The sequence below is a fragment of the Panthera leo genome, chromosome C2 (genome assembly GCF_018350215.1).
Source record: "Panthera leo isolate Ple1 chromosome C2, P.leo_Ple1_pat1.1, whole genome shotgun sequence".
Taxonomy (NCBI): domain Eukaryota; kingdom Metazoa; phylum Chordata; class Mammalia; order Carnivora; family Felidae; genus Panthera; species Panthera leo.
Window position 1 is genome coordinate 1,508,260 of NC_056687.1, and position 26,483 is coordinate 1,534,742.

General features: G+C 55.3%; 1 protein-coding gene across 4 annotated transcripts in view; it reads right to left on the reverse strand.

The window, feature by feature from the left end:
* The window catches only part of ADARB1 (adenosine deaminase RNA specific B1), an 86,293-nt gene extending 65,137 nt beyond the window's left edge, over positions 1–21,156 (reverse strand). For all 4 annotated transcript variants that reach the window (XM_042954761.1, XM_042954762.1, XM_042954760.1 and 1 more), the window contains exon 1: positions 21,075–21,156. The gene's annotated coding sequence lies outside the window, so the exon portion shown is untranslated. The remainder of the gene's footprint in view (positions 1–21,074) is intronic.
* Positions 21,157–26,483: the final 5,327 nt, after the last annotated feature.

A 26,483-nucleotide genomic window follows, 5' to 3' on the forward strand; every position in this document is an offset into this window, starting at 1 on the left:
GGCCTGTTCTGCAGCAGGACTCAGAGGAAGCACACCTCTATGGGTCTGGGTCTCCATTTCTATAAACGGTCCCCACATCCTGTTCTCTTTTTGACCCTGGAAACATGGGGGATCCCAGCCTCAGACCTCAGCACAGTTCAGAGCTGCTGCCCATGTGACAGCAGTCATCAGACGGGGCGCGGGAGGGCTAGGCACAGATAAGGGCGTTATCACAATTAAGACAGGTAAGTATTCAACGAGAAAGCCTTTAACATGGAAGACAGAGGCTCTGTCACACAATGAGGGGTGGGGAGGGCAAGAGAATGCTGTGTCACCCCCCCGCCACAATGTTTTACTCAGCAGCTGTGCCCCAAGCGGAAAGAAGGCAACAGCGGCAGCCACCTGGACTGGCTGGGGCCCCGGGAAGGCTGGTGTGTGGGGCCTGACTGTCCCAGCAGCCTCTGCTTTGTGGAGGTCCCGGGTGATGTTGAAATTGCACAGTATTCCTTTTAAACCGTAATTTTCTGATGACTCAGCCAATCTACGTGAGCCTCACACAGTCAACAGCCAGTGACCCGCCCCAGAGAAGGGAGTGACTGTGGGTCATTCGGAAGCCATGAAAGATCCCTGAGATCGTATCACTCCTGAGGCCAACACATAACCCGCTGCTACGCTGTTCTAACACATAATTAAGTTTGGAAAAGCTCACATTATACCAGTCTTAGGAAAAATTCAACACACATGATTTGGAGCACCTTAAGACTGTATAAGACTAAGAGACTATGTTTCATATCTTGTAAAACTTTGCCCATTCGATATAAGTGGAACACTGATCATTTTTAAAGGCCGAAGGGAAACTAACACACAACATGCTGCTGCTCGGGAACCCTCACCGTGGGCTTCCACACACGGGACCGCGCAGTGAACACCGCTCGCTCGATCCGGGGGCTGGACTGCTCCATCTCGCAGCTCTCTGTCCCTCAAGCTGTTGCCCCAAAATTACAGCCTGTTTGAAAATGGTTTTCCTAGAGAAGAAAAAGATTCTAGAATGCACGAAGAGGACATTTGGACATTCATCCCCATCGAGTGGGACTAGCACCAACCATCCGAATCACAGCAAGTTCCAAAAAAAAAAAAAAACCAAAAAACCAAAAACTGACCATTATTCTTGTACTTTTCAATATTTTCTTCAAATGCTTAGTGATGAGGGGCCATGGAAAAGAATAGTGGCCATCCTAAATTCAGGGTGTTTGATCAACATTTCTTAGTTCTTGCTTTTACCTTTGTCTTAAGGACACCCTTCTTTTCAATGCTTAACTGAGGGAACAAAGGGCAGCACAGCAGCCTGAGGCAGGGGTGTGCCACAGCTGCAGGCCCAGCCCCGGGTCCCCTGGGCATGCGTCCCCTGGGCACGGCGCTTTCGTCCCGGATGCACACACTGGCATGATGTCCGCCCCTGAAGTCTACAGATGACGACGCCCTCACTGCTCCCAGAGACAGCTCTGTTGGGCACAAGCATCTTTGTGGACTGAGCACGACTGCTCCTCTCAGGTGGCTTTCTTCTTCTTTTCTCTGGGAAGTCACACAACACGGTGGCTCGCCTTACTCCCCGCAGGGGTGACACTCTCTGGCCACAGATCATCCCAAGGATTCTGGGGTAGTGCAACGGCGTCCCGGTCCTACCAGTTGGTGGGCAAGAAGGGGACGCCCACCAAGGGAGGCTCACCGGACGGCAGGCCAATCCCCTCAGCAGAAGCATCTTTTCACCTGACACACGTTCGATTAGTTAACTGTCGGCGTACGAGGACGGCGAAGTCTCAACACCCTTTGAGCAGCAACTCACCCCACGGCCAGTGGTCTGTGACTTTTACCGTCATGAGAGCTTTTAAGCCTGGTGTTAAGAAAAGGTACGCAGAGTTTCAATGTCCTAAAACATCAAGTTGAACTAGAGACTAAACTGACCTGGTGCTGAATCCAAGGAACTTGTTCTCCGTGTTCTTACAAGGAAACTATTCTCACAAGGGCTGCCGCAGCCTTACTTCCCACAGCGTCAAGAGGAGTTTTAAGGCTACAAAAGTTACGAACAAAGAGTGGCAGCGAAGGAGAAGTCATTATAAAGCGTCTGTCTCAGGAGGAAAAATCTTTTAGTACCCAACACTACAAACTCCTAAGCCTTCATAAATCTCTTCCTAAAAATATACCTTAAACACTGAGGCTAAAATGCCTTCTATACATGCGCTTTTTAAACCTACCTTCTAAAACAAGCCCCCTCTCAAACTGTATACGACGCCAACGTAAGGAATGAGGCACCTGGAAAGGGGAGGCGGGAGGTCCCCGGCATCGGCAGGACCCCGAAGCAGTCCGCCCCAGAAAGCATGGGACCACAGGCAAGCCCAGCGTTTACGTTTTAGGATCAGGGCCAAACGGGTTACCTCTCCTCTCGGAGCGTTTCCTGCGCCTCCTTTTCCATCGACGCCCCGCGATGCCGAAGAAGGCCCCCGTGCTCACGGGGCCGGCAAGGAGCGAGGCCATGCGGACGAGCGAGGCCAGCGCCGCCCGGCCCCGGCCACGGCCACCACCACCGCCGGCGGGCACCCCCTGCCGCCTCGGGGAAGCAGCGCCCCTCTGCCCCCGGCTCATCCCTCAAACTGCAGAACCAGGGCTTCGCCAACACCACAGCGCCTTCAAAGCACACCGCCCAGCAGTGACGTGTGACAGTTAACCCTTCCGTGCGGGCCCGGACACAGCAGCGCAAGCGGGAGCGAAAGGTGCGTGGGGACCCCTTGCAGGGCAGCAGGAATCTCCACTGGGACCCGCACAGTCCTGCCTGGAAAAGGCTGCTGTCGCCTTTAAAATGGACAGAGCTCCTCAAACGAGGAGGTGGAAGTGTCGCCACGGGAGTGCGGTTTACAAAACAAAGCTGCAGAAAAGCACACGGCACGGCGCCCCGCCGAGCCCCAGCAGGCGGCTGCCACACGGTGCGGGGACCACAGCCCTGGACCCTGGATGTGGGGCACGCCCCACCTATGTTCCCACCCCCCCTCCCCGCCCCCCCCCAGCCCCATTCCAGGGATGGCGTCCCCCTCCCCTCCGGAGCCACACACTGCCCTGCCGGCTCCTCTGCGGGGGGTACAGCCAGGCCCCCTGGGCGGGGCCACCAAGCCCAGGGGGCTGTCTCTGGGATCCAGCATCTAGGGCTGACGCAGGACAAGCCGCAGCCCTCAACACCCTCCTGTCCAGACGAACGCCGCCGTTCAGGCCCCAGGGAGACACCATCCCAGATCTCGGCTCTGCATCCTTGGAACAAAAGGCACCTGCACCCAAAAGCCCTGAAGAGCCGGGGTGTCCTGGGAGGAGTCAGGAGGGGGAGGTGGCCGTGGCAGAGCACTGGGGTAGAAGAGGAGACCGATGAACTCACCCAACTCTCCTCTCAATGCAGAGCAATCGTATCTTGTATAACAAAGTTCCTTCCCAGTAACGCCCAGCATCCATTTTCCAGCTCACTATTCTACAGGCACACAAGCTGACACGGGATTCAGCACGACTGCACACGGTGCCTGAGGAGTGTGCCCCCATACGAAGCAGTTCCTGTTACTCTCACATTTGTGCCTGTGCACCCCCAGACACCCTCCAGGTGTGGCATGCCCTGTGCGGGCAGCCAGATCGACGGGGACACCACCATCGCCAAGAGTTCCACTTTTTATACAATTATTAATGTGATCTGACTAAATTTTCAAAGTGTTAAACTAAAAACCAGCTTTCGGGGCACCTGGGTGGCTCAGTCGGTTAAGCATCGATTTCGGCTCGGGTCATGATCTCACAGTTTGTGAGTTCAAGTCCCGCGTCGGGCTCCGCGTGGACAGCATGGAGCCTGGAGCCCGCTTCGGATTCTGTGTCTCCCTCTCTCTCTGCCCCTCCCCTGCTTGGGCTCTCTCTCTGTCTCTCAAAAATAAATAAATGTTAAAATTTTTTTTTAATTCAGTTGTCTTTAAATAATTTGACTTAAACATTTGATATTCACTGTAATTTATATTTTGTAACTTACATTTAATAGATAATTTTTTAAAAAGTATTTTCTGAAAACATGAACAAATTACTGACTTTTGCTTTATTGTTTACTGAAATTGACATTTTTGACAGGCATATAGTCAAATTTTATACTATTTTAAACTCAATTATGTATTTTATTTTTAATCGTTTGGACTAAGGACCAGATAATAAGTATTTTAGACTTTGTGGTCCCATGTCTCTGTTGCTTACAAACTCATGGAGGATGTCATGGCCTTGGGGGTGGGACTGAGAGAGAAGCTTCTGGCAAAGGCTCTTCCCCAGGTCTGGGACAGATTCCTTCGGGAAGCAGAGAGATCCTTCTTTCTTACGGCCTTCTCGGCCTGTGAGATGGGTGTGGGGCTGGGGGTGGGGGAATTATTGTGACAGTGACAGCCCACGGTGCCAGGCCAGCCCTGCAGACCACCCCTACGAAGCCTCCAGCGGCGGGACAGAACCCACGGCCCATCCTCAGGGAGGAAGAGGAAAGTGCAGCGGCAGGTGGAACCACAGAACCCGGCTCTTAGGAGACGCTGGAAGGAACCCAGCCTGAAAGCGGGGGCGGGGAGCAGGCTGGGGGCCGGGAACATCAGGTCTGGGCACCGTCCACGTGCATAGCCAGATGGTTCCCACGGGGACCACGCAGGACCAACGCACAGGCAGGCGGAGTTCTTACGGCTCTGTGGCCACCAAGCTGGAGGTGCCCTGCTGCTGTGCTGTGCCCACAAAGGCCTGGCCTAACATACCCAAGATGCCCTAGTTTGGTAGAAGCAGCACTTGGACAGCAAACAACCTCCCTCTCTCCAGACAGACATCACAGCCTTCGCAACTTCACGTGACAAGCAGCCTTGGAAAAAATCGTCGCCAGCACCACGCACCTGCACTGGCATTCCTGCCAGCGGCCACTCGGGACCTTGGGAGCTTGGAATCCCTGTCAAGTTCAGAAGCGCACTCTATCCCCAATGGAGGAATTTAAAAGGAACCCACAGGAATGAGAACCAAGAAACCACAAAGGAAACCATGAAGGAAAACATATGCAGTCTTCAATTACTTTAAATAAGAAACAAGAAAATTTCTTTGGACTTATTTTATAATACCAAGTTACTTATTGTATTTAAAGCCTGGGTACTTCCGTGTTTGTTTGTTTGTTTGTTTGTTTTTTATTAATTGTTCCCTTGCTACGCATCAAAACAAGTTAGGTACCTAACTGTGAAAATGGCTACATACTCTGATTAACCAGGCTGGAGATGCTGAGGACAAGCCAGAAGCTCAAAACCCAGAGCACAGCAAGGGACTCATGCGAGAAGAGCACGGAGAACAGCATGGCCTCCAACCCCTCCGAGGACACACGGGCCCAGGAGGAGAGCACACAGCCACTGGGCCTGGAGCACAGAGAACAACACGGGCTCCAACCCCTCCGAGGACACACGGGCTCAGGAGGGGAGCACACAGCCATTGGGACTGGGCCCAAGGGTATCTTAATGGGGACTGAACCAAGGAAGCAGCAATTTGAGAAATGGAGCCAGAACTTCTGGAACTCTCTTATGCAGAAGAAAGAGCTTAATACTGTCAGAATCTTGAGCAATCCAGATATAATCCAACATAGCTTTTTTTTTTTTTTTTTTTTTTTTTTAAAGGTAAATGGTAAAAAGCTGTCTGGGCTCTAGATTTTTTATGATGAGACTATTGTGAGAAAATAATGGTCAAAGAAGTTGGGTAAAAACAAGGAACATCCCCGTGCTATGAGAAGACACTCACATTTTTAATGTTTTCTCTTTCTCCATTAGGGTTTTGGTCTCTCCAGAAAGCTGAGCTCAGTGGTGGCCCCAGGCTCTAGCTCATCCCCCACTTGGAAAGGGGGGCTAGCCACGTCAGCCCCACCCTGCCTCACTCGCAGGCACAGCACAGGCAAGGCCACCTGGAGGTCAGAACCAGCTGCTGGGTGACCCCGGGGCACCAGTTTCCTCTCTGTGCCCTTGAGATGAGAAAATTACAATTTCCCCATCTCTGTCACAACCCTGACCTGAAAGAGACAAAACGTTTTACATCAAGACATATCACAATTTATGAAAAGCGTATTCATAAAAGAAAAACTTGCAAAGTGAAAAATTCGCATATACGCTTACATGTAAAATTCTTAGGGCACGAATCAGATAAACCCAAAAGCAGAAAACTGGTAAATCCAGGGCTGGTACAAAGGCTGTGTGGACCGATTCAAAGGCTCCTGGCTGGTGCCTGCCAGAGCTTACCTACCACACCAGCGCACATGCTGACCGACGAAAACCCACTCCACGCACTGTTTCGTGGGAATCTGTCAACTAAGACGCTGCCTGAAGTGGAAACACACTAAGACCACAATCCAAGAGATACGCTATCCTTGAAAGTTAATTTGGAAATTATAGTTAATGTTGTGAAAGACACAGCGGTAAGTTTGTTAGCAGACCCCCTGCCGCCGTCATCCTGCCGTGTGCGTGTCTGCCTTGGGTTCCGTGCGCCACGCTGTCCATGGAGACATTGTTCCAACCGCTTTCCTAGATGCTGCATTTGTCTACCTGGCATACGTTTCTTGCGGGGAAAAATCATATTAACTCTATTTTCTTTTTCTTGATGCTCTGGCATTTAGGCACCTTATAGACCCAGGGAGAGACTGCTCCTCCCAGGGCTAGCCAATTCTTTTTTTTTTTTTTTTAATGTTTTTATTTATTTTTGAGAGACAGAGAAACAGAGTACGAGCATGGGAGGGGCAGAGACCGAGGGAGACACAGAATCAGAAGCAGGCTCCAGGCTCTGAGCTTTCAGCACAGAGCCCGATGCGGGCTCAAACTTATGAACCGAACCGTGGGATCATGACCTGAGCCAAAGTCAGATGCTCAACTGACTGAGCCCCCCAGGCGTCCCCAGGGTGAGCCATCTCTTAAACACAGCAAAGGGGTCAGCCAGGAGTGTACCTTCTTATGCAAACAACCTCCTCACTTCTTTATGGAACTCTCACATCAAGCTAGTGTTGCCTTTGTTCTAAAGCATTCCAGACCCCGGGACCAGGCAACTAGAAACCAAATACAGCCCAAAGCCTGCCGTGATCATTCAAACGGCCAATCTGCAACTGCTCCCCCTGCCCCCTCTTGCCCTTCCTGTGGAAACCCTAAGAAAGGCTCTGGCCTAGTCCTTCCCCTCACCCTGGACCAAGCCTGGCTCACTGTGTGGTCTGTGTGGCACGGCCCCTCCTCTAGGGAAATGTAAGTCATAAAGTCTTCTTTCGGTGGCACTGGCCTCCCCGCGATGTCATAAAGTAGAGCCCCGGGGGGACAGTGGGACAGCAGTACCATTCTCGAGACTGGCCTGGTCTACTCAGTGTTACGTGGACTTAGGTAGACTGGTCTCCCAAGTCTACTTAGTGTTGCCTCTTAACTAAAGGGCACGTAACAGTCTATAAAACAAAAAACAAGCCGTCATGTTGTGCAATCCTAACTGACATCTGCCCTGCATTCATATAAAACACTGGGTAAAAATGGCAGTCACATATATTTTGCCACCATTCCACAAACTGATCGTTTTTTTCCTCATCGCAGGACACAACCCAGTGCACGGTAGATCTTCCGAACATAAAAAATGCCATATTTTCTGCTTTCTTCAAAGTCAGAGAAGCTGAGGGTCCACGGGCGTGGCAAGGCACACGGCGCCCCGACGTGGCGGGTGGGTGCCGCGGACCCAGAACGAGCCCTCCTGGGGCGTCCGTGCTTCAGAGCCACACACACGACGCTACCGGGGCCCAAGTAAGGTCCTAACGCAGAAGTCATCTGTTTCTTTCTTCTTCCCAATTCTTCCTTCTACCTTTAGGATTATTTAATAGCAGCACAAAAGGAGAATGCCTGCATTCATGAGCTTCAAGAGATTCACAGCAGAATGGCAGCGATTTCGTGCACCAGACAAGGTTTCTGCAATGATTAAACTGATAGTTTATGCTTTAAAGAAGTACTTTGAAGACCTTTTCTCCAACTTTAACGGTGCATCCGTTTCCGACTCCAGCTGCCACATCTTTGCAAGTTAATAGCCTACTGGAATTCCAGGACAGTGTCATAAACAGCCGTGCGCCATTTAGCACCTGACGTTCCCGGTGCCTCATTAATTTCACTTTTATCAGCGTCCTCAGAGGAAAGACTCCAAAACTTAATGTTCTTAGAATATTAATTTATGAAAAGACTCTTAAAAATTATTTCCTCTTTTAAGAAGGAAAAAAGGAGTTTATTCCATTAGAATTCTAAACTCTGTACAACGAGTCAGTTATTACACAGAATCAATACGTGAGAAACTGAAGCACGACTTATCAGGACAGTGCCTCAAAACTATGTGTTAATAAGAAAAACAGCAAATACGCATGCATTCACTCACTGAACTAATGGTGAGCACCTACTGGGGAAGGGCCCGGAGCCGGACATGGTCAGAGGACAAACGGACCGCAGCAGCTGCCCCCCGGAGCCTCTGTTCCGCCAAGGGCAGGGAAGACCACTGACGGGGAGCACCATAAACGATGGAACGGCCTTGTACGTTGGAGGAGGCGGCCATTGGCCCAGAAGGGGACAGGGGCAGGAGGGCGGCGGCCGTGCTCCCCAGGCCTGAGGGAGGCTGCGGGGCAGCAAACACGAGGAACGGGCAGGCGGCGCAGGGGAAGAATGTTCTGAGAATGAGGGACAAGACTCTGCGGCAGCACCTGGCGTGGCCCGGGAACAGCCAGGAGGCCGGACCGGCAGAGGTGGAGACCGGGAGGCCAAGAGGGCAGCTCGAGGGGCCTCTGGGCCAGTGCACGGACCTGGCAGTCCCTCTGCCCAGGATTACCCTAGTCCTGGCCTCTGGCCTCTGGTGAAGAACAGGTATGGGGTGAGGGTTGATGCAGGGAGACCAGTCAGGAGACTGGTACAGACAGACCCAAGGGCTCAGAGCACGTGACGGTACAGGTGAAAAATAACCAACGCAGACGCGTGCTAAGGAACGGCAGACAGGCTCTCCCGGTGGCCTAGAGGCGGAGAAGAAAAGAGGGGATGGCCATGGCTTGCGGCCTGAGAGCCTGGAGAGATGGGCAGACTGCGGGTGGGGTCGGGAACCAGGGGTCCGGTTTGCTGTCTGTGGTCAGAGACGTCTGCAGATCCCCAGGATCCGAGGCTGACAGAGGTGCGAGGGGGTGGGACCCCAAGTCACGAGAACGGACAGAGCCCAGGATAGACCGGGACTGATCCAGGAAGGGCACCGCTGCTGGCAGCTCATGGGACGGGAAGGATGGGCAGGGAGCTTGCAAGGGAGCAGCCCCTACAGCAGAGTGTGGACTATGTTCACCAAGAGAATGTCAGCTGACAGTCACCACACGTGTGCCAGCTTGCTCACACTTCACCAAATCTCAGTAAGGGAGACTGAAATGACTGCACAAGGGCAGCCTGGACACGGCCACCCTTTGTTTTACAACCATCAGAGATGTCACTCAAGTCTTTGTGAGCAGAGCTGTGCAGTGTACAACCCACACAGCTGTACAGCGTGGCCACGATTATAGCACCACGGTAACCAGCACGGAGCCCAAGCCTTCTCTGGTTGAAGGCCCACTTGACCTCCGGCTAGCCAGAGAACCTTGGGCAAGTTCTCACCGTCGTGGCTCCTCAGATTCCTCGCGTACACCCCAGGAGGCGGGGATGGCCCATGCGCAGGCTCGCGCTCACCCGGGGGACCAAGGGAAGGCAGGGTGCAGGGCATGGTGCCCAGCTGGGCTCTGGCCGCTGTCACATCACGGGCGCCACCACGTTATGAAGAGGAGCCCGCCAGCTACAGGGGCTCGAGTAGCGCATCCAAGGTCACAAGCTGCGTGAGCGGCAGAATGTTGTTCAGAATACAGGACACTTCGACCTTGGGACCCACGCTCTTGGCTCGTTTACAGAGTTGCCCAGTTAAAGCAAAAACAAGATCGCTCAAATTTCTTTTTTTATATGTTATAATTCCTTATGGTTTGAGGTCAAAATAATACATACACATTTCTTTAAATGAACGTCTCAGCTTCCTAAATTACAATGGGTTTAAACAGACAGAGATAAGTATAGTTTCAGTCTATTGGCAAAATTCCCCCACTCAATTAAAATCATAAGTTCAATTAAGCTTTTGCCATTTTCTTTTAAGGTAACTCTACCAAGGAATTTTACATTAAAATCAAAACCTACGTGTCTCAAATAAGTATAGCAGGTATCGGATTTGACAGGAAAAAAAGAAGAAGAAAAAAAGGCCCTTGAATCGAAGGCCCTATAATTAGCTCCAAAAGCCTAAAGGAACCGGGGCGCCTGGGTGGCGCAGTCGGTTAAGCGTCCGACTTCAGCCAGGTCACGATCTCGCGGTCCGTGAGTTCAAGCCCCGCATCGGGCCCTGGGCTGATGGCTCAGAGCCTGGAGCCTGCTTCCGATTCTGTGTCTCCCTCTCTCTCTGCCCCTCCCCCGTTCATGCTCTGTCTCTCTCTGTCCCAAAAATAAATAAAAAACGTTGAAAAAAAAAAAAAAAAAAAAAAAAAAAAAAAAAAGCCTAAAGGAACCTAAAGCTAAGGATGGCCCAGGTGGCCCACGGATGGCCCAGGTCGTCAGCAGATGGCCCAGATGGCCCACGGATGGTGGCCCAGGTGGTCTGCAGATGGCCCAGATGGCCCACGGATGGTGGCCCAGGTGGTCTGCAGATGGCCCAGGTGGCCCATGGATGGCCTAGGTGGTCTGCAGATGGCCCAGATGGCCCACGGATGGTGGCCCAGGTGGTCTGCAGATGGCCAAGGGGCCCTGGAGACATCCCAGGTGGCCCACAGATGGCTCAGGTGATCTGCACATGGCCGGGGGGGGGGGGGGGGCCAGAGATGGCTCAGGTGATCTGCAGATGGCCCAGATGGCCCGCAGATAGTGGCCCAGGTCGTCTGCAGATGGCCGAGAGGGCCCGCAGATGGCCCAGGTGAGCCCATGAATGAGTGCTGGCAATAGGGGATAACTCAAAGCCAGTAGGCCTGGGGCTACCAGGGAGAGCTCTAACTTCTTGCTACACACCGAAGGAAGGTTTGGAAAAAATATGGTGATCAAGTGTGAACATAAATTTGAAACGAAACGGGGGTATGTATTTGACAGTCATGGTTTAAGCAGGGATTTCTTTAAAGATGAGTTTTGGAAGCATTCTTTAAAAACAATGCATATTATTACTGATTATTAAAAAACCAAATAAAACACAAAACTTTTGAAATATAAAGTAGAACTGGTTGGTCTTTCAAAGAAGACAAAGTGATTTTGCTCAATCTAGAATAGAAACCTCTGGCTAACTTCATCTATTTATAAATGATTCAGGGCTTTTTCCAGCTGGATGTGTATAAAGGAAGGAAGCCACATAAACATAGGTATGTACAAGGAACGTACAATATAGACAAAAATTTCTGATCTGATTGAAAACTCAAACAAGACTAAGTGGAGAAGAAAACAGTGGAAAAGGGATTAGAAACATGACAGCCCGGACTCACAGAGTGGAGAGCCAAAGGCACACACTTTGAGGATCCAAAAACCAGAACATATAAACCAGGAAGATATTCCACGTCATGATGGAAGAAAACATCCCAGAAATAAAGATCTGAATCAGCCACTGGACAGACACCCACGTGCGTAGAAAAGGTGATAGAAACAAAGAAAACTCACATATTTCTCATCAGTATTACTGAAATTCACAAATAAAGAATTCTAAGGGAATCGAGACCAACATAATCTAATTCCTGAGGAGATAAAGTCACGTCTGAGGACAGCGATGGAGTGTCACCAAATTCTCGGAAAGGGACAGTGTGACCTCCGAGCTGAGTTTCAGCCAAGCTGTTGTTCAACTGTCGGGGGGCAGGGGCCGGAGTCTTACCCGGAGGTGTCATCAGCACCTCCACCACCAAATCCGGGGTGCTGGTGCAGGCAGCCACAGGCCTCATGTCCCGTCTGTACAAGCCACGTGCACGAGGCACCTGGGGACTCACTCCTGCCCCCCGTCTGCCAGAGGCCTGCGGCGGGCAGGAAGGGGGCCCATCACCCTGAGCCTGGAGAGCTGGGTGCCAGCCTGAGCCAACACTCAGAGGGGTTCTGTCGCAGCACCACCTGCCCCCCCTCCCCGTGCCCAAAGGCAACTCTATGCACTGAAGCCTCCCGTCAGTCTAAAATTCTAGAATTCTGTGCCTCGTAGACAGAATGTGAGCCAAGACTTTTAGCCCCCTGGATTACACCACAGACATTAGCAGTGGCCCAGCCAGGCCTGCCCCCCAGGATCCTGTCCCCACCACTGCTCAGCCACAGAAGAGAAGGCAGCCGCAGAAGGGCAGGACACCAGAGTGGGAGTATGGCTCCATTCGGCCAGGAAAGGACACGCAGAAGCCAGACAAGGGTTCACAGGGATTTTAAAACGAAAATATTTATATTACTCCTTCACTTCACGATGGCAACTCTTCACTAAAGATCGAACACACACACACACACACACACACACACACACACACACACACTTTGGCTAACTTAATCTTATTAAAATTGGCAATTTGTTAGCAGTATTAAAAACAAGACAGCAGTCTCCAAAATGGAGTCACTTATGCTAAGCCCCACGTCACCAAACCGAGACTTCACCTGATTCCGGCTCTGACCTCTCCCAGAAATGGGATCTCAGAGTCCGTGAGGAGTCACCCGGTCAGCACGAGCGAGGTCATCGGTGGCAGATCCCCACGGTCCCCTGGAGGAGAGTGACCTCGCCCAACTAAGATGTTTTGCCTGGGGCAGCCTCCTCGCCCTGCTCCCTTCTGCACAGGACAGTCTGTCGTGCGTGCAGCGAGCTGGAGCTTTCTGTCTGTCTGCTGCGCTGCCTGCTGCCTGGTTCGGGATCCCTGGAGAAAGCCAACCAGACCTCCAAAATTCACTCAGCTGGGTTTTGTTTAACACCACACATTCAAACTTGATGGTACAGGCTTCTTTTTTTGTATCCTATCTTAACTATTACCTATTCAAAACACTTAATAAAACAGTAGAATCACAAAATTATGTTACACGTAAATTACGTAAGTAACAATTTTTTAAATACTGGAACAGATTATGAAATTTTACCTTCCAGTTCCACAACACAGCTAAGCCCCCTCCATAGACTCAATTATTTAAATGCACAAATTATTTGAGACAATTTAATTTGCACATCGTATCAGTCCCTGAACTAAATCACTTAGAAGTGTTTCACAGCACTGCTTCACGGGTCCTTCAAGATGGTAAAAGAAAGCCAGTGAACAGAAACTTTCCTGAAGGAAGGCGGTATCTGGGCTCACAGAGGAAACGCGCAGAGACCGCACTGGGGGTTTTCCTTTAGAAGCTGCTACTCGCCGTCCTGGACGACCCTACAGCACCACCTACTGTCCACACTGCCCGCTCGAGAGGCCCAGCGAGTGCTCTCGGCGGCCTGTCACGGTCACTCTGTGGCCATGAAGGATGAAGAGTCCGAGCGGGCAGGAGGGAAGCCCTGGGAGGAAGGCGGGCTCCGCGTCTCGACGACAGCGGTGGCGGGCTAAGGACACGCTTGTCGGAACGTGGCAAAGCCCACTTGTCCCCGTGGCCACCGCTGCCACCCCTCCACACGGAGGAGGAGGCTGGGCAGGGAGGCCCAGGAAGGTGCCCAAGGACGCAGAGCTCCTACGAGGACGGCCACGCCCCTCACGCTCTCCCCACGGCCCAGACAGCACGAGGAGCGGGAAAAGGAACAATCGCACGGAAAAGGCACGGTCCGATTATAAATAAACTGCCGTGGCCCGGCCTTCCACAACGAGTCCGGCGCACTAAGGGAGGAGCCATTAGCATGCTCCTTGGCGCACAGGACAGCGATGGCCCCGTGTGCTGCGTCTCGCCACCTGGTCCGAACACCGACCGGCCCGGGAATCCAGAGACCTACGGCCAGCGCCACCTCAGTTAGAAAGGCAAAGCCTGTGGGCGACGCATTTTCATCAAAAACCTAAGTTGGGTAACCTGCCTGTGAAAGCATCGCTTGCAGAAAAGCTGAAATACAACACAGGTCTGGCCTCCCCTCCACCCCTCCACCCCCCCAGGCTCCGCCCCTCCCTCCCCTGCCCCGCCCCCTCCCCTCCACACTGGGGCAGACTCCCGCCCTCCACTCCCCCCGCCCGGCCCCCTCCACACTCCCTCCCACGTGGCACACCCACACCCACCCGCCCCTGCTCAGCAGCCCCCCTGCCCCGTGCCCACCTCCCCAGGAAGACACCACCGTACTTTTCAAGACTCGGTCCCACCGCACCCCTCAAAGCTCACCCTGTTCGGACAATAAGCCACCTCCCTCCTGCCCCCACTTCTGTCACAATGTCAGTGGACACCACTGCCCCACCAGTGGCAGCCCCTCTCCCAGGCCTCCTGGAGCTGCTAGGCAGGAGTGAGTGCGAGACCCCCGACCCCCTCTAGGCGCCTCAAAGGGGAGCGGCCCTCTGTCCTCCCAGGCGAGGGTGCCCCGAGGCCACGCGTGTGCTCCAGCCCCAGGGCCCCAGCCCCAGGAGGACGGCCCGTGGAGCCCCGGCTTTCTGCACACACCGCTCTGGGGGCAACCCGCCACCTGCCGGGATCTCCTCGCCCTCCCTGCTGCCCACCGCACGGGGTGGCGGCTGTCCCCCAGGGTGCTGGCGTTCCTAGCGGTCCTGTCCTGGGAAAAGCCTTCACGGAAAACAGAAGGAACCGAGTGGAGAGCACCAGACTTCCCTGCCTCTACACGCGAAACCCCGCTGCTTTCTTTCACACGTCACAGGTAAGTGTGGGGATCCAGAATTTCACAGCCGGCCCTGCCCCGGGCACAAAACAGCAAGAGAATTACCAACCAACTCTAGCTACTTCGGGGATCTATGATTCTCCATCCAACAACGTACAGGCACTTGAACTATCTTTTCAAGTCATTCTTTTACGGTTAATTGGGTATTTTTTTGTCCCTTTGTAAACTTACAGCCACAACACACAAAAACCGGGAATACCACCGCTTTTTAGACATTTTTCAAACTTGACACTGTTTAAACCAAGTTGCACTCAGATCTGTCCGTGTTTTGAATGGAAAGCAAGCCCACATCACTACTCCCCGCTGTGCGCCGTCTACGAGCTGCCCCGGCCCGCGGCCACCCGCGGGCCTGCCGCTGCCCCAAGGGGTCTGGAGAAGAGAAGCCAGGGGAGGGCCGTGCCCCACCGCAGTGTGGTGACCTCTCCTGGGTCCTCGCTCAAATGCCACCCCCTGGGAGAGGCCGTCACCCCTCCCTCTGCTGCTGTCTCCCACCCGGAAAGGGGGCCGTTCTCTGCTCCCACCAGGTGCCATCGGGCCTGTCCCAACGGCCCGGGCCAGAGCCCGCCCGCAGGTGCCAGTGCGCGTTTGCTGGATCGACGAAAGAGTGCGGCCGGGACGCGGCACAGAGCTTTCTGTAACGTTGCCACAGGCTCCCCAAACTAGAATTCCCAGCCTAACCACCCCCGGAGCTCTGTGACTCCCTGGTGCAAACTCTGATGCCACTTAATTGCACCATTTGACGTCACCGTCCCCAAATCTGCTGCGTCTGTGGCTCTGACCGGGCCGTCCCCCGCCTCACCCGGGCTGCGGAAAAGAGGGGCGCCCCGTGACGCAGAACAGCAGGAGACTGGGAGGCCTGTCCGCATGTGGGAGCAAGAGCAGGAGGCCAGAGAGCTCCCGAGAGTCCGGGGGCCCTGCCGCCACAGGGGAGAGGAGAGGCGTGTGCGCCTCCCGCACCCCCAACCTGCTGCCGGGTGAGCCGGTCTTCCCGCCCCTGCCCGGCACCCGCTGCACCCGGGGCAGCCACGGGAGGGAGAGTGGCGAGGCTGCCTCGTGTGGCCCGCCGTGTGCGGGCGCGGGTCCCTCGTGCCCCTCCTGCTCATACCTAGCTCCCCCGTGGCCGCCGGCCTCGGAAGCCCAAGCACCTCGGAGGGGAGCGCTCCGCTTCACCCCATATCACCCAGGACCCCCGAGGAGCGTGAGGGGAAGGCAGCGCAGGGGGCACGTCACCCGAGGCCCTCAGATCACGCCCCCGCGGCCACCTGCACGTCACCTGTACCTTCACCCGATCCAGAGGCTCGCGTCCCGCCCCGCGCGCCGTTCTTCCTCCAGTCTAACAAAACGTGAGTGTAGACGGCGGGTCCCTCAGCTCCAGAAAGGCCCTCTGGCGTCCGCCACCGCCTCGCGGCTTCGCTGGGGGCCGGGTGTCGCGAGCTTCTGTCTCCCCCAGTCCTCCGCCTCCTCGGCAGCCATGCTTCCCGGTGGGTCCCGGTTGGCCTTCTGCCCTTAAGTCACAGTTGTCACGGGTCACCTGCACTTCCTCCGCCTCTTTACGGTGCTAAGGTCCCCGCACCCGGGCGCGCCGTCAGGACGGCTCCGTGCGAGCTGGAGCTGTGGGCAGAGCAGGGGCCGAGGACACGTGTCCCCGCCGTCGGGCCGGGACGCTCCACTCCGAAGACCCCGTCACGGCACGGTCGTCCTGAGGCCCCGCGGGGCGCAGCGCGCACAAGGAGCCCCGGACAGGACCCCGCGCGGCAGCCTCGGCCCTCACAGCAGGCGCACGACCGCTTCTGCGAAGGTCAGGCGGCGAGTTCCGCGGGGTCTGCGGCCGCGCACAGTCTCTGCTGCGCGTTCTGCTTTTGCCACTTTGTCCCCAAATCCCTTGAAGATGCAAAAGCCGTTCTTCGCTTCAGACTCCGGAGGGAGGACCCACCTGGCCGCCCGCGGGGAGGTCTCTGCCGGGCCTCAGGGGCGCGCGGCTGTCGCCCAGGAGGCCGGGGCGCGGCTCTTTGGCACGTCACCTTCACCCAGGCGGGCCCCGAGAACAAAGATGCCAAGGTGCCCCTCACCTTCACGCGCCCATCCCAGCCCCTAGTAGACTCCGTGGGTTCGCCGAGCGAGCGAGTGAGCACCTTTCACGTGCCTGTTAGCTATTTCCTTAGATTCCGTCTTTTGTGAAAATGCCGTGCAAGCGTCGTGTCCCCGATTCCACCGCACCCTCTCGTCCTTCCTGACTTGCGGGAATCTTCGTGTATCGTAGACTGGAAACTCAGCCAGGCCTCGGTACCTGCCTGTCAGGTCCACACTCCTGGCGGCCCACACCCCCGTCAGGTATACGTCTCTGTCAGCCACACACCCCTGGTGGTACACACGCCTGTCGGGTACACACTCCTGGGGGTACACACCCATCGGGTGATTCCTCGTGCAGCGACAGAAAGCTAATCCCTAGCACCGCAGCTCTCGACCTTCGAGGCAGAGTCGGGGTCCACACCTCTGGGCGTATGCGGCATCTGTAGACACTATCCAGTCGTCCTGGGAGGTGAGTCGGGGCCGTGGGGGTCGCACGTGCACGGCCTCTAAGGCCCTCGGCCCCACGGGCAGGCATCAGGTGAGGCGGGGAGGTGACCGGGACGCCCACGGCTGCTGTTGGTTCGGGAAGCCGCGGGTGCCTCTTCACCGTCTGCTTCCTCGGGGCGCGCACGGAAGCCCCTTCGCTTCCACCCCCGGCCCGTGATCTGGCCGACTCTGCCTTCGAGGCTGGAAGGCAAGGGTGTTCGACGGCACGTCCTCTCACTGAGCCTTCCGCACCCGGGAACCGACACCAGCGCTGAGGCGCGTTCGCCCCTCTGACCGTGAGCGTGGCGCACGGGCTCAGTGAGAACGGCCCCCTCCCACCTGGCGGAGCTGGCCAAGACGGCGCGCCCTACACCCGCGGGGTCCCCTCGGGAAACACGTCTCGCTCCCCACAGACCTTCCGGGAAGCCGGAGGGTCCGCTCCGGCTGTGGGACCACCACGTCCCCGGGGAAGCGGATCCGGCAGGACGCGGCCTTCCTTACAAGCCATCGAGGCTGCGAGGCCTCCGCTCGGGACACGGGGCTTCACCCCCACCCCCCGGCTTCCGAGATCCTGAACCGAGGGGTGGGGTGGGGGGGAGCAGCGGCTGCGGGCTCCGCAGGGCAGAGGCTGCCGGAAGGGCATCCCACTTCCCACGGAGCCCCGGGCGGGACGCACTCGCGGACTCGGGTGCTGCCCTAGATCCGGGACCTCACAGCAGAGCCACAGACACGTTAACACCTCCTGGCAAAGTGATGCCAGCGACTTGGCCAGACACACAGACACCTTCTCGGCGACGATAACCGATGCCAGAAAAAACACACGGAATCGCTTCTCATTCTCAGCCCAATTTTATTTCAGAAACTCTCGGGAACGCCTACAAGGGAAAGCGTCATCTGTGCTCAACAGGTTACTTCAACCCTTAAACCGCTTTAAAGGGGAAAACCGTCAAGCTTTTGCCACAACACACAGGGATTCAGAACTCGGTGCCGTTGCAACTTGCAACTTGAACCCGACAGCCCGCGTTAGTATGACGAGCAGGCCTGGATCACTCTCACGCTGCTCGCTGTCCCGGAGCCCACCGCTGCCTCTGCCGTGAGCCGGAGAGGCCACACGCGACAGCCGGGCGGTGCCTGTGTCAACCTGGAGGACAGCCCTGCCACGGCGCCACGCGCTCAGGACGCCGTGCTCCCTCCCACCACCACTGACTCTGCTCAGCCAAGGCCCCCAGAGAACTCCGTCCCCGCCGAGTGTCGCGGGGGGCAGCGGCTGCTCATCGCGGTGCCGGGGTGTTTCTGGAGCTCTGTGCACAGGGGGCCCTGCGTGGGACACCCAGGACCGTCCCAGAAACACACGGTGGGGAGGCCGCTCACGATCCACCAGCCCAGAGCCTCGCCTCGTTTTATATGTGAGCGTGAAGCATTTCTCCGTGTTTTTAACACACGCCCAACGGTCCCGAAGCGTAACTACCATGTGAAGACAGGGAAGGCCGTGCCCAGCTTCTCTCAGAACCCACAGGCCGTAACCACTTCCGAGACTGACGGAAGCCAGCCCTCGCGGCTACCTGCTCGTACGGGCACGCACCACGTGGTTCTGCCGAGAACATCAGTGCCTGAGAACTGAGTACTGAGTACCGCGTATGTCTCGACTCAAGACGCCTTTATTATGCATTCTCAATTTCTCTTTTACTAAATTTGGGCATTCTACTGCTTTTTAAAATTATGCGGTGATAATTATATAAAGCAGTACCTGCTGTGAATTTCACTGAGAATAAAAAGGAGGAGTTCGTGAACACTTGTTACGGGAAAAACCTTTGGGGGGGTGTGTGTGGCCATGAGAAACACAGGGGAACTTCCAAGTTCGAACAGGAGTCCACGCTTCCCCAGCCCCTCTCCCAAGGCGCGCCGCTGGGGAGGGGCCGCAGGGCCTCCTCTGGGTGACCCCCGAGCCACCCCAGCCTCGGCAGACACCGTCACGCGTTAAGACACAAGAAACAGCTTCAATCTTTTCACGGAGGGCAAGAGCAGCCACCATGCCCAAAACTAAAAATAGAGCCGCGCTCACGGTGCTCCCGCCAGGAAGCGAAAGAACTCTGGGGAAACGTGGTGGCAGAGCGAGGCTAACAGTGACGAGTGCTCCCTAATAAAGACTTGTTCTAGCCAAAACCCTTCGTGTTTACTTTTCTTTTTCAAACCACACTGAAAAAGGAAAGTTACAGTACATCAGACTATCTGGTGCCAAAATTAGCTTTCATTTTATGAAAGAAATTCAAAATTCCTACTCTGCAGCTAAAACATCTACTGAGAGCCCGAAGAAGGAGATATAGTTCACAACGCTGCTGTATTTTACAACTTCCGGGCCTTTAATTCTGCTTTCTCGGCACATGTTTTAGAGCTCTCCTGTGGGCCTGATCATTTTCTGTATGCCTTTAAAGACAATTCATTTGTGCAAAGGATTACAGATAATTCACTTCTCCGACGCGCGCTTGCATTATATAAAAATACTTGCGTTTGGCATACATGGCAGAACTAAGGGGGCAGCTGACTGCCCTGGCACGACGTGTAGGTCACAGACTCCACTACACTTAGCAGCACTAAAGGACGGTGTCCTTTCAGACTCGGCCAGCTCCGTGCTGCTCGGCTCCTGCCCATAAACTCTAGTCACAGACCTGCTGATTTCCAATCTCTCGCCTGGCTACCAGAAGAGCCTCGGCTGGAACAGGCCCCGCCCACGGGCACAGCAAAGGGAAATGACCTTAATTTTGCCCTTTCCATACTCTCGCCACTCTTGTGCCGAAAAGCGGGGGAGGGCTGGGGGGCATCAGCTACAGACAAAGCAAACCCTGTTTTACCAGTCTCCCTGGGAGCCAGTTTCCTCACATTCCTGACATTTACAGACACAGAAAGGACCGGTGGGCCTTACCAGACACACACGTAGAGCCCAGTGGCCAGACGTGGGTGCACCTGTGCCCCCCAGAGATGGCAAGTGCCCCTCTCCCCGCCGTGGGCTCTGCGCCCACTCCTTCCCTCATTGCCCAGGACAGGCGGGCTATTGTCAGCATCTACGGAATGGCTGAATAGACGCGGGTGCCCGCCAGTGCCCGGTAAGCATCCAGCAGCCCTCTGCCGACTCCTTCCTCACACTTCTTCCCCATGACAAGACCTCCTTGAGTGTGTAAAACCCAACTTTCTTGAGTTAGTCACTCTGCAGGCCATAAAATAATCTTACGTGGTACTCGATTTACCCAGATTTTAATATTTGCCTCAACTTCTCTCAAAAGCAGATGGCTGAGTCACATAATAGTCGCCAAGAATTAAGTGCTAGATAAGTCTTCTTTTAGTCCATCAACGGAAACCGTTTACAGTAAAAAGCTTTACAGCGGGTCTAGTCCAGCGCCTGGCATGGGGCACAGCCTCGCACGGCGGTGACCGGAGGCCGCACTTGGCCACACGGCCACTGGAGGGCAGCAGCGCGCCGACCTGGACCCGCAGCCGGGCGGGCAGGTTTGTGCAGGCCGCAGCGGGGTGATGAAAGAATTAACAGTAACAAATAATCTGCTGGAAGACACTCAATAAAACACATTTGAAAAGGCAAACAGGCTTAATTAATCAGTTGACATCAAGCAAAAGGCGTTTTTAATCAAATAGCAACAGATTTCTGCAGGGTTTTACCTTACCGGTAGATTAGTTTCTGCGTTTGCTCGACCCCGAGGCAAAGCTCCCTCCGGTGCAGGCAGGACGCGATGACCCGGACCGGGGCTCGCGCAGTGTTTCCTCCAATCACTGCCGCAGGTCTCCACGCCCAGCCTGAGACACTTCACTCTGTGTCACGGAAAGACTCAATTACTTCCAATTAATTTAAAAGCCTTTTCACCACTTCAGAAGCGAATTCTAATAATAAATACTGTTAATTAAAAATCCTCTTCCTAAATACAAGATTCAATTATTGTGATGGTGTTAAGGTCTTTTTAAAGCAGAGACACAACAACCGATCACCCTTCACCCCACCCGTCACCCTCCAGGGTCCGCTCGCCACACCCCAGCACAAACAGCAGCAGCCCACACGTGAAGGCATGTCCTTAACACCTTCTGCACAATAAAATGCCACGTGCACACGGGGGCACATGCACACACGTAAGTACAGACACGAGCGACGCACGGATCCCGGGACCTCCCCGGCCCCTTCCAGCCCAGGCTCAGAAGCTACGACCGTCCATGCGTCCGGAGGCAGAGGCTGTGAAACACCTCCAGGTTGTCTCCTCTCAGCCTAAAAATACTGCCAACTAGAAAGTCATTAAAGAGAAGACTTCAACGTGCTCACATACTGACGGAACCTAAATATCCAACGTTAACATTTCCTTTTGGAAAAGCAAACCGAGGGGCGCCTGGGTGGCTCAGTCGGTTGAGCGTCCGACTTTGGCTCAGGTCATGATCTCGCGGTTTGTGAGTTCGAGCCTCGCGTCGGGCTCTGTACCGATGGTTTGGAGCCTGGAGCCTGCTTCGCATTCTGTGTCTGCCTCTCTCTCTGCCCCTCCCCCGCTCATGCTCTGTCTCTCTCTCTCTCTCTCTCTCAAAAATAAACATTTTTTAAAAATTAAAAAAAAAAAGCACAGTGATATCTACGTAAAGGGCACGACCACAGTGGGCTTCTCCAGGGCACAGCTACCGGCTGGCGTCTGTGGGGAAGAGTGTGCGGGCCCTGAGTGGGTGTCCACAAGACGCGGTGAGTGTAGACAGGTGCCTCGCTGAACCCGGAAGGGCCCTAACTCTTCAGGCTCCGCCCGGTGAGCACACACCTCCCTGGGGCCACCTGCCCCAGCTGAAGGTCCTCGGGGGTGAGCACTGCCCAGCCTCCACATCTCTCAGCTGGGACGTGTGTGTAAGACACGGTCCCCCGTGTTCTGTGATGTTGCCACCAGGTCTAGTGGGCACTGACGACAATGGCCTATCAGCCTGGGATTACGGGCCACACGCTCACCCTGCCAGCACAGAGCCTCCAGGGCCAGGCACACAGGTCTGGGCATGCCATCCCCGACCCCATTAGTGCCCTGCTGGTCCCATCTCCACACCCAGGTGAGGAGAAGAAAGGAAGGGGTGCCACCATGCTCGCCCCCGCCCCCTGTCCCTCAACGCCACCCCCACCCGATCAGAACCCCGCTGGCAGCTCCTCCCCCGGCCGGAGAGTGTGCAGGAGATACAGCAGGCTCCTCGGCAAAGGACGCAGAACAGGAGGCCCCTGCAGCCCGAGGAAAGGGAAGGACGATACGTGAGCCACCAAGAGGTCAGAAGTCATTTTACCAACCTGAGTCCACAGGCAGCACAGAAGAAGGGAGACGGCAGGACGAACAGGAGCGAGACCCACAGAACCGGGTTCTGGTGGTCCCGCCGGGAGCCGCTGGGCGGAAGTCTGACCGGGCCCAGGACAGCCCACCACCACTCCCTGGGGAGCCGGACCCACAGGGCCAGGGGACGTCTGCAAACCGCGAAGCTGAGATAGGAGGAACCGGAGTGGTCGAGGCTGACGCCCGACTCTGCCGCCACAAGGCCGAGTGCCTAGGTCCCAGTGCAGTGACACAGGGGACGAGCGCCGTGTGAGCCGCCGCGGGGACCGAACAGACCAGCAGGTACAGAGTACCTGACCCAGTGACAGCGAGAGTCACAGCAAGAGCACGACAGAGGGTGCGCAAAGGAGGCTCTTGTCACAGAGGTAGGAGAGGACAGCAGCTGGCGGAGAGCGGTGCCACGATCGCACAGCGGTCCCGCGTGGGACACCATCCCAATGAGTCTGAGCCACCCCCTCTGGTGCCCAGGAAGCATCCAGAACAGCCTGAGTCCCAGTGACATCAGGCGGAGCTCATGCCCACCCACTGTGTGAGGCACCCAGAGTCTAACAACTGGGGCATATCTGGAAAGAGTCCATGTGTTTCTAAGTTAGCTGGTACTCTTTTTTTTTTAATTTTTTTGCATGTTTATTTATTTTTGAGAGAGAGAAAGGGACGGGGGGGGGGCAGAGAGAGAGGGAGACACAGCATCCAAAGCAGGCTCCAGCCTCCGAACTGTCAGCACAGAGCCCAACACGGGGCTCGAATTCACGAACCGTGAGATCATGACCTGAGCCAAAGTTGGATGCTCAACTGACTGAGCCCCCAGGCGCCCCTGGCTGGTACTCTTCTAAATCATCCACAGACAAAAGGAAATGATCACAGTACAAAACAGAAAACATTGAGAACGAGAAACAAAGATCACACATGGAAATGTGTGGTGTGCAGCTAAGGCAGTACCCAGAGGGAAACACGTAGCCTGATGCTCACGCGTCTGGAAAAGGGAAAAAGCCCACGAACCCCGCCTCGGTAAGTCAGGGGGACAAACAAGCCCCAAGCGAGTGGGAGGGAAAAGGAAGAGATTAAACCTGCGTTAATCACCCGTAACGGCAGGCACAGGCACACAGACCGACGTTGGCAAGGCTGACGAGAATGCACAGAGAAGACAGAGAGGACACTGGCTTAGCCAGCCTGCATCAAAGAAAGGACAGCGAGTGATGTGAAGTGACACCTCTACCATAGAGTGAAGTGGTCCTGTAAAGGCGTCCCTGAGCGTCTCAGCAGGCCTTGGGACCAGGACCATGGGGCAGATGGACTAGGAGAGTCCCGGGGGTGCCGGGCCCTCGCTTTTGGCCCTGAGAGCACGCAGTTGTGGGTCTATGCAGAGCCCCAGGCAGGTGCTCCCCACGGTCCTCAAGAGGCCTCCTTGGACAAGATGTGCAGGATGTCGACAAGAACTCAGAAACCCAGCCGACAGCTAGGACCATCGCTGCAGACACACGGGCCACCTCCAGCCATCTGAAGGACCACTGTCGAGGCCCCAGTGCCAGGGGCACAGACAGACCGTCCCCTGCCCTGCTCCCGGCCTGTCTGGGTCATGAACATAATCAAATGGTGGCTGTTCTAGGCCATGAAGTTGGGGTCTTGGTGGGGAGGGGGGAATGTTAGGCAGCAAGAGATACCAGAACAGAATTATCACTCCGAATTCTCGCAACATTACATATATAAGAGAGTATTAAGAACTTTATTTTGAAAATTTTGTAAACTTAGGTACAATGAGCAAATTCCAAGAAAAACAGTTTATCAAAGCTGACAGGAGGAAAGAGAAAATCTGACTCGATGACAGACCAGAGTCAGGAAATAATCATGTACAGTGTCAGCCAAACTGTCTCACGAATGCAGATATAAAGGCCCCGAAGAAAATGCCAGCAAACTCGACCCCACCATCTTTCTAGAGCTGGCATCCGGCTGGCTGGATTTCCTGCGGGCACAGACAAACGGGTGGGCGCACGGAACCCGGCTGCCGCAGCCGCCACACTACTGTCCAGAGGCTTCCCAGGCGCCCCGGAATGGGCGTGGCTGCGGGGACCGGGCGCCGTCCAGGAGCACGAGGGGGGCCGCCCCACGCGGTGTCCGGGACCGACCTGGGCGACGGCCACGTGGGCACACCGGACTTCTCCTACCCAGGCACTCTTCTGTGGGACCGAGCCAGCCCACGACACAGACGCGCTAGGACACGATGAGGCACCGGGACCCGACAGAGGCCAGCAGCGCCCAGCCCCACACGGCAGTGCGGACATGACACGGCAGCGCGGACGCGGGGGGCCCCCGCCGTCACCCCCCCCTTGCTCACGTGAGGCCACCGACGACAGCACAGCCCGCCAAGCACCTGCGGCAGGAGGAAGGTTGCTGAGGGGCTGCCCGTGCCGACGGCCACAGGCCAGGGAGCCGGGCCAGGCGGCGAGAGAAACCACGGAGGAAGCAGCACAGGGAGACCGTGCTTCACGGGCGAGCAAGCGAGTGGGCCAAGCGGGGCTGAGTTCTAATCCAGCCCCTTCTCAGTGCGCCTGGATCGTCCCTGAGACGTAGACAGGGAATTAGGTGACTGAGAGCCCGAAGAGGCTGGAGTGGGGGGTGGGGCCCGCAGGGCAGCCCAGCTCAGCTGGCACCGGCGCCTTTCCGGAACTTTCTCACAGAGACTGCTCCTGGGCTCAGGACAGCGTCCTCTGAAAACAGGATGACCCCGAATTAGCCACACTGGTCTCTGCAAAGGATTTGTACCCAACTACCTGCTAACAAAAGGAAACTCAAATGCCACGGCAAAGCTGATAACATAGGGGTCGTACGGGATTCGGCACGCTCGTACCGACCGCAAGTGTGGGACCATTTGGGTCACTCAACACCTGATGGGTCTGCTGTGCCAATAAGAATTGCATGAAACAATTGCATTTGCTTTTAAGATGATATTTATCATTATAATTCAATTAGACTCTGGAAATCAGGGCTAAACACTCCCATTTTCTACCTTGTAGATGCACAAAACCATTACAAGAGTATGCAGTGAAACAGAAACGCTCAACTGAGTAGACTCTGATGTTTGCCGACACCAATTATCTCAAGATACAAAGGCTTAATTTGCTCAAGACAAGTGAAGAAAATCAGATCAGCGGTCAACGGAAGGATGCTAAGACAAGGAAGCATTCTTCCTCACTTCTGATATGGTTTCCGTGCCCCCAGAAGCAGGACCAGAAGCCGGTGGGAAGTGAGCCCAGGGCCACCAGTGGGGCCTGAGTCGTGAGCCCAGGGGCTCCGGAAGGACACGGCGACGCCCCGTAGCTGAGATGAGCACACAGGAGGGCCCATCACGAGGCTTCTGGTGAGGAGGAGGCCGGGAGGCCTCTCGGCAGGAGGCACCGAACATGCACCTCAGGAAGAAGCAGCGACCCGGCATGTTTTCAGAAAGATGGTTCTGTTGGCTCTGTGGGCAACGGCTGGAGGGCTGAGACCCGAGGCGGGGAGGACAGCCAGGGACAGAGGGATGACCACGTGGAGAACACCACCGGTGGGTGACTCCAAGGATCCTGACTCTGTCAAAGGGGTGGATGGAGTTTTCAATGACATGAGAAAATCAAAAGAAAAGAGGAAATCTGAGACGATAGGTGTTTTTCAATTGTCCTGAGCTGCAAAAACCTTCCAAGTAGATTAACTACAGTCATTGATGTTTCAACTTCCACAGTGACCAGACCTTCCCTGGCTACCTGAGGT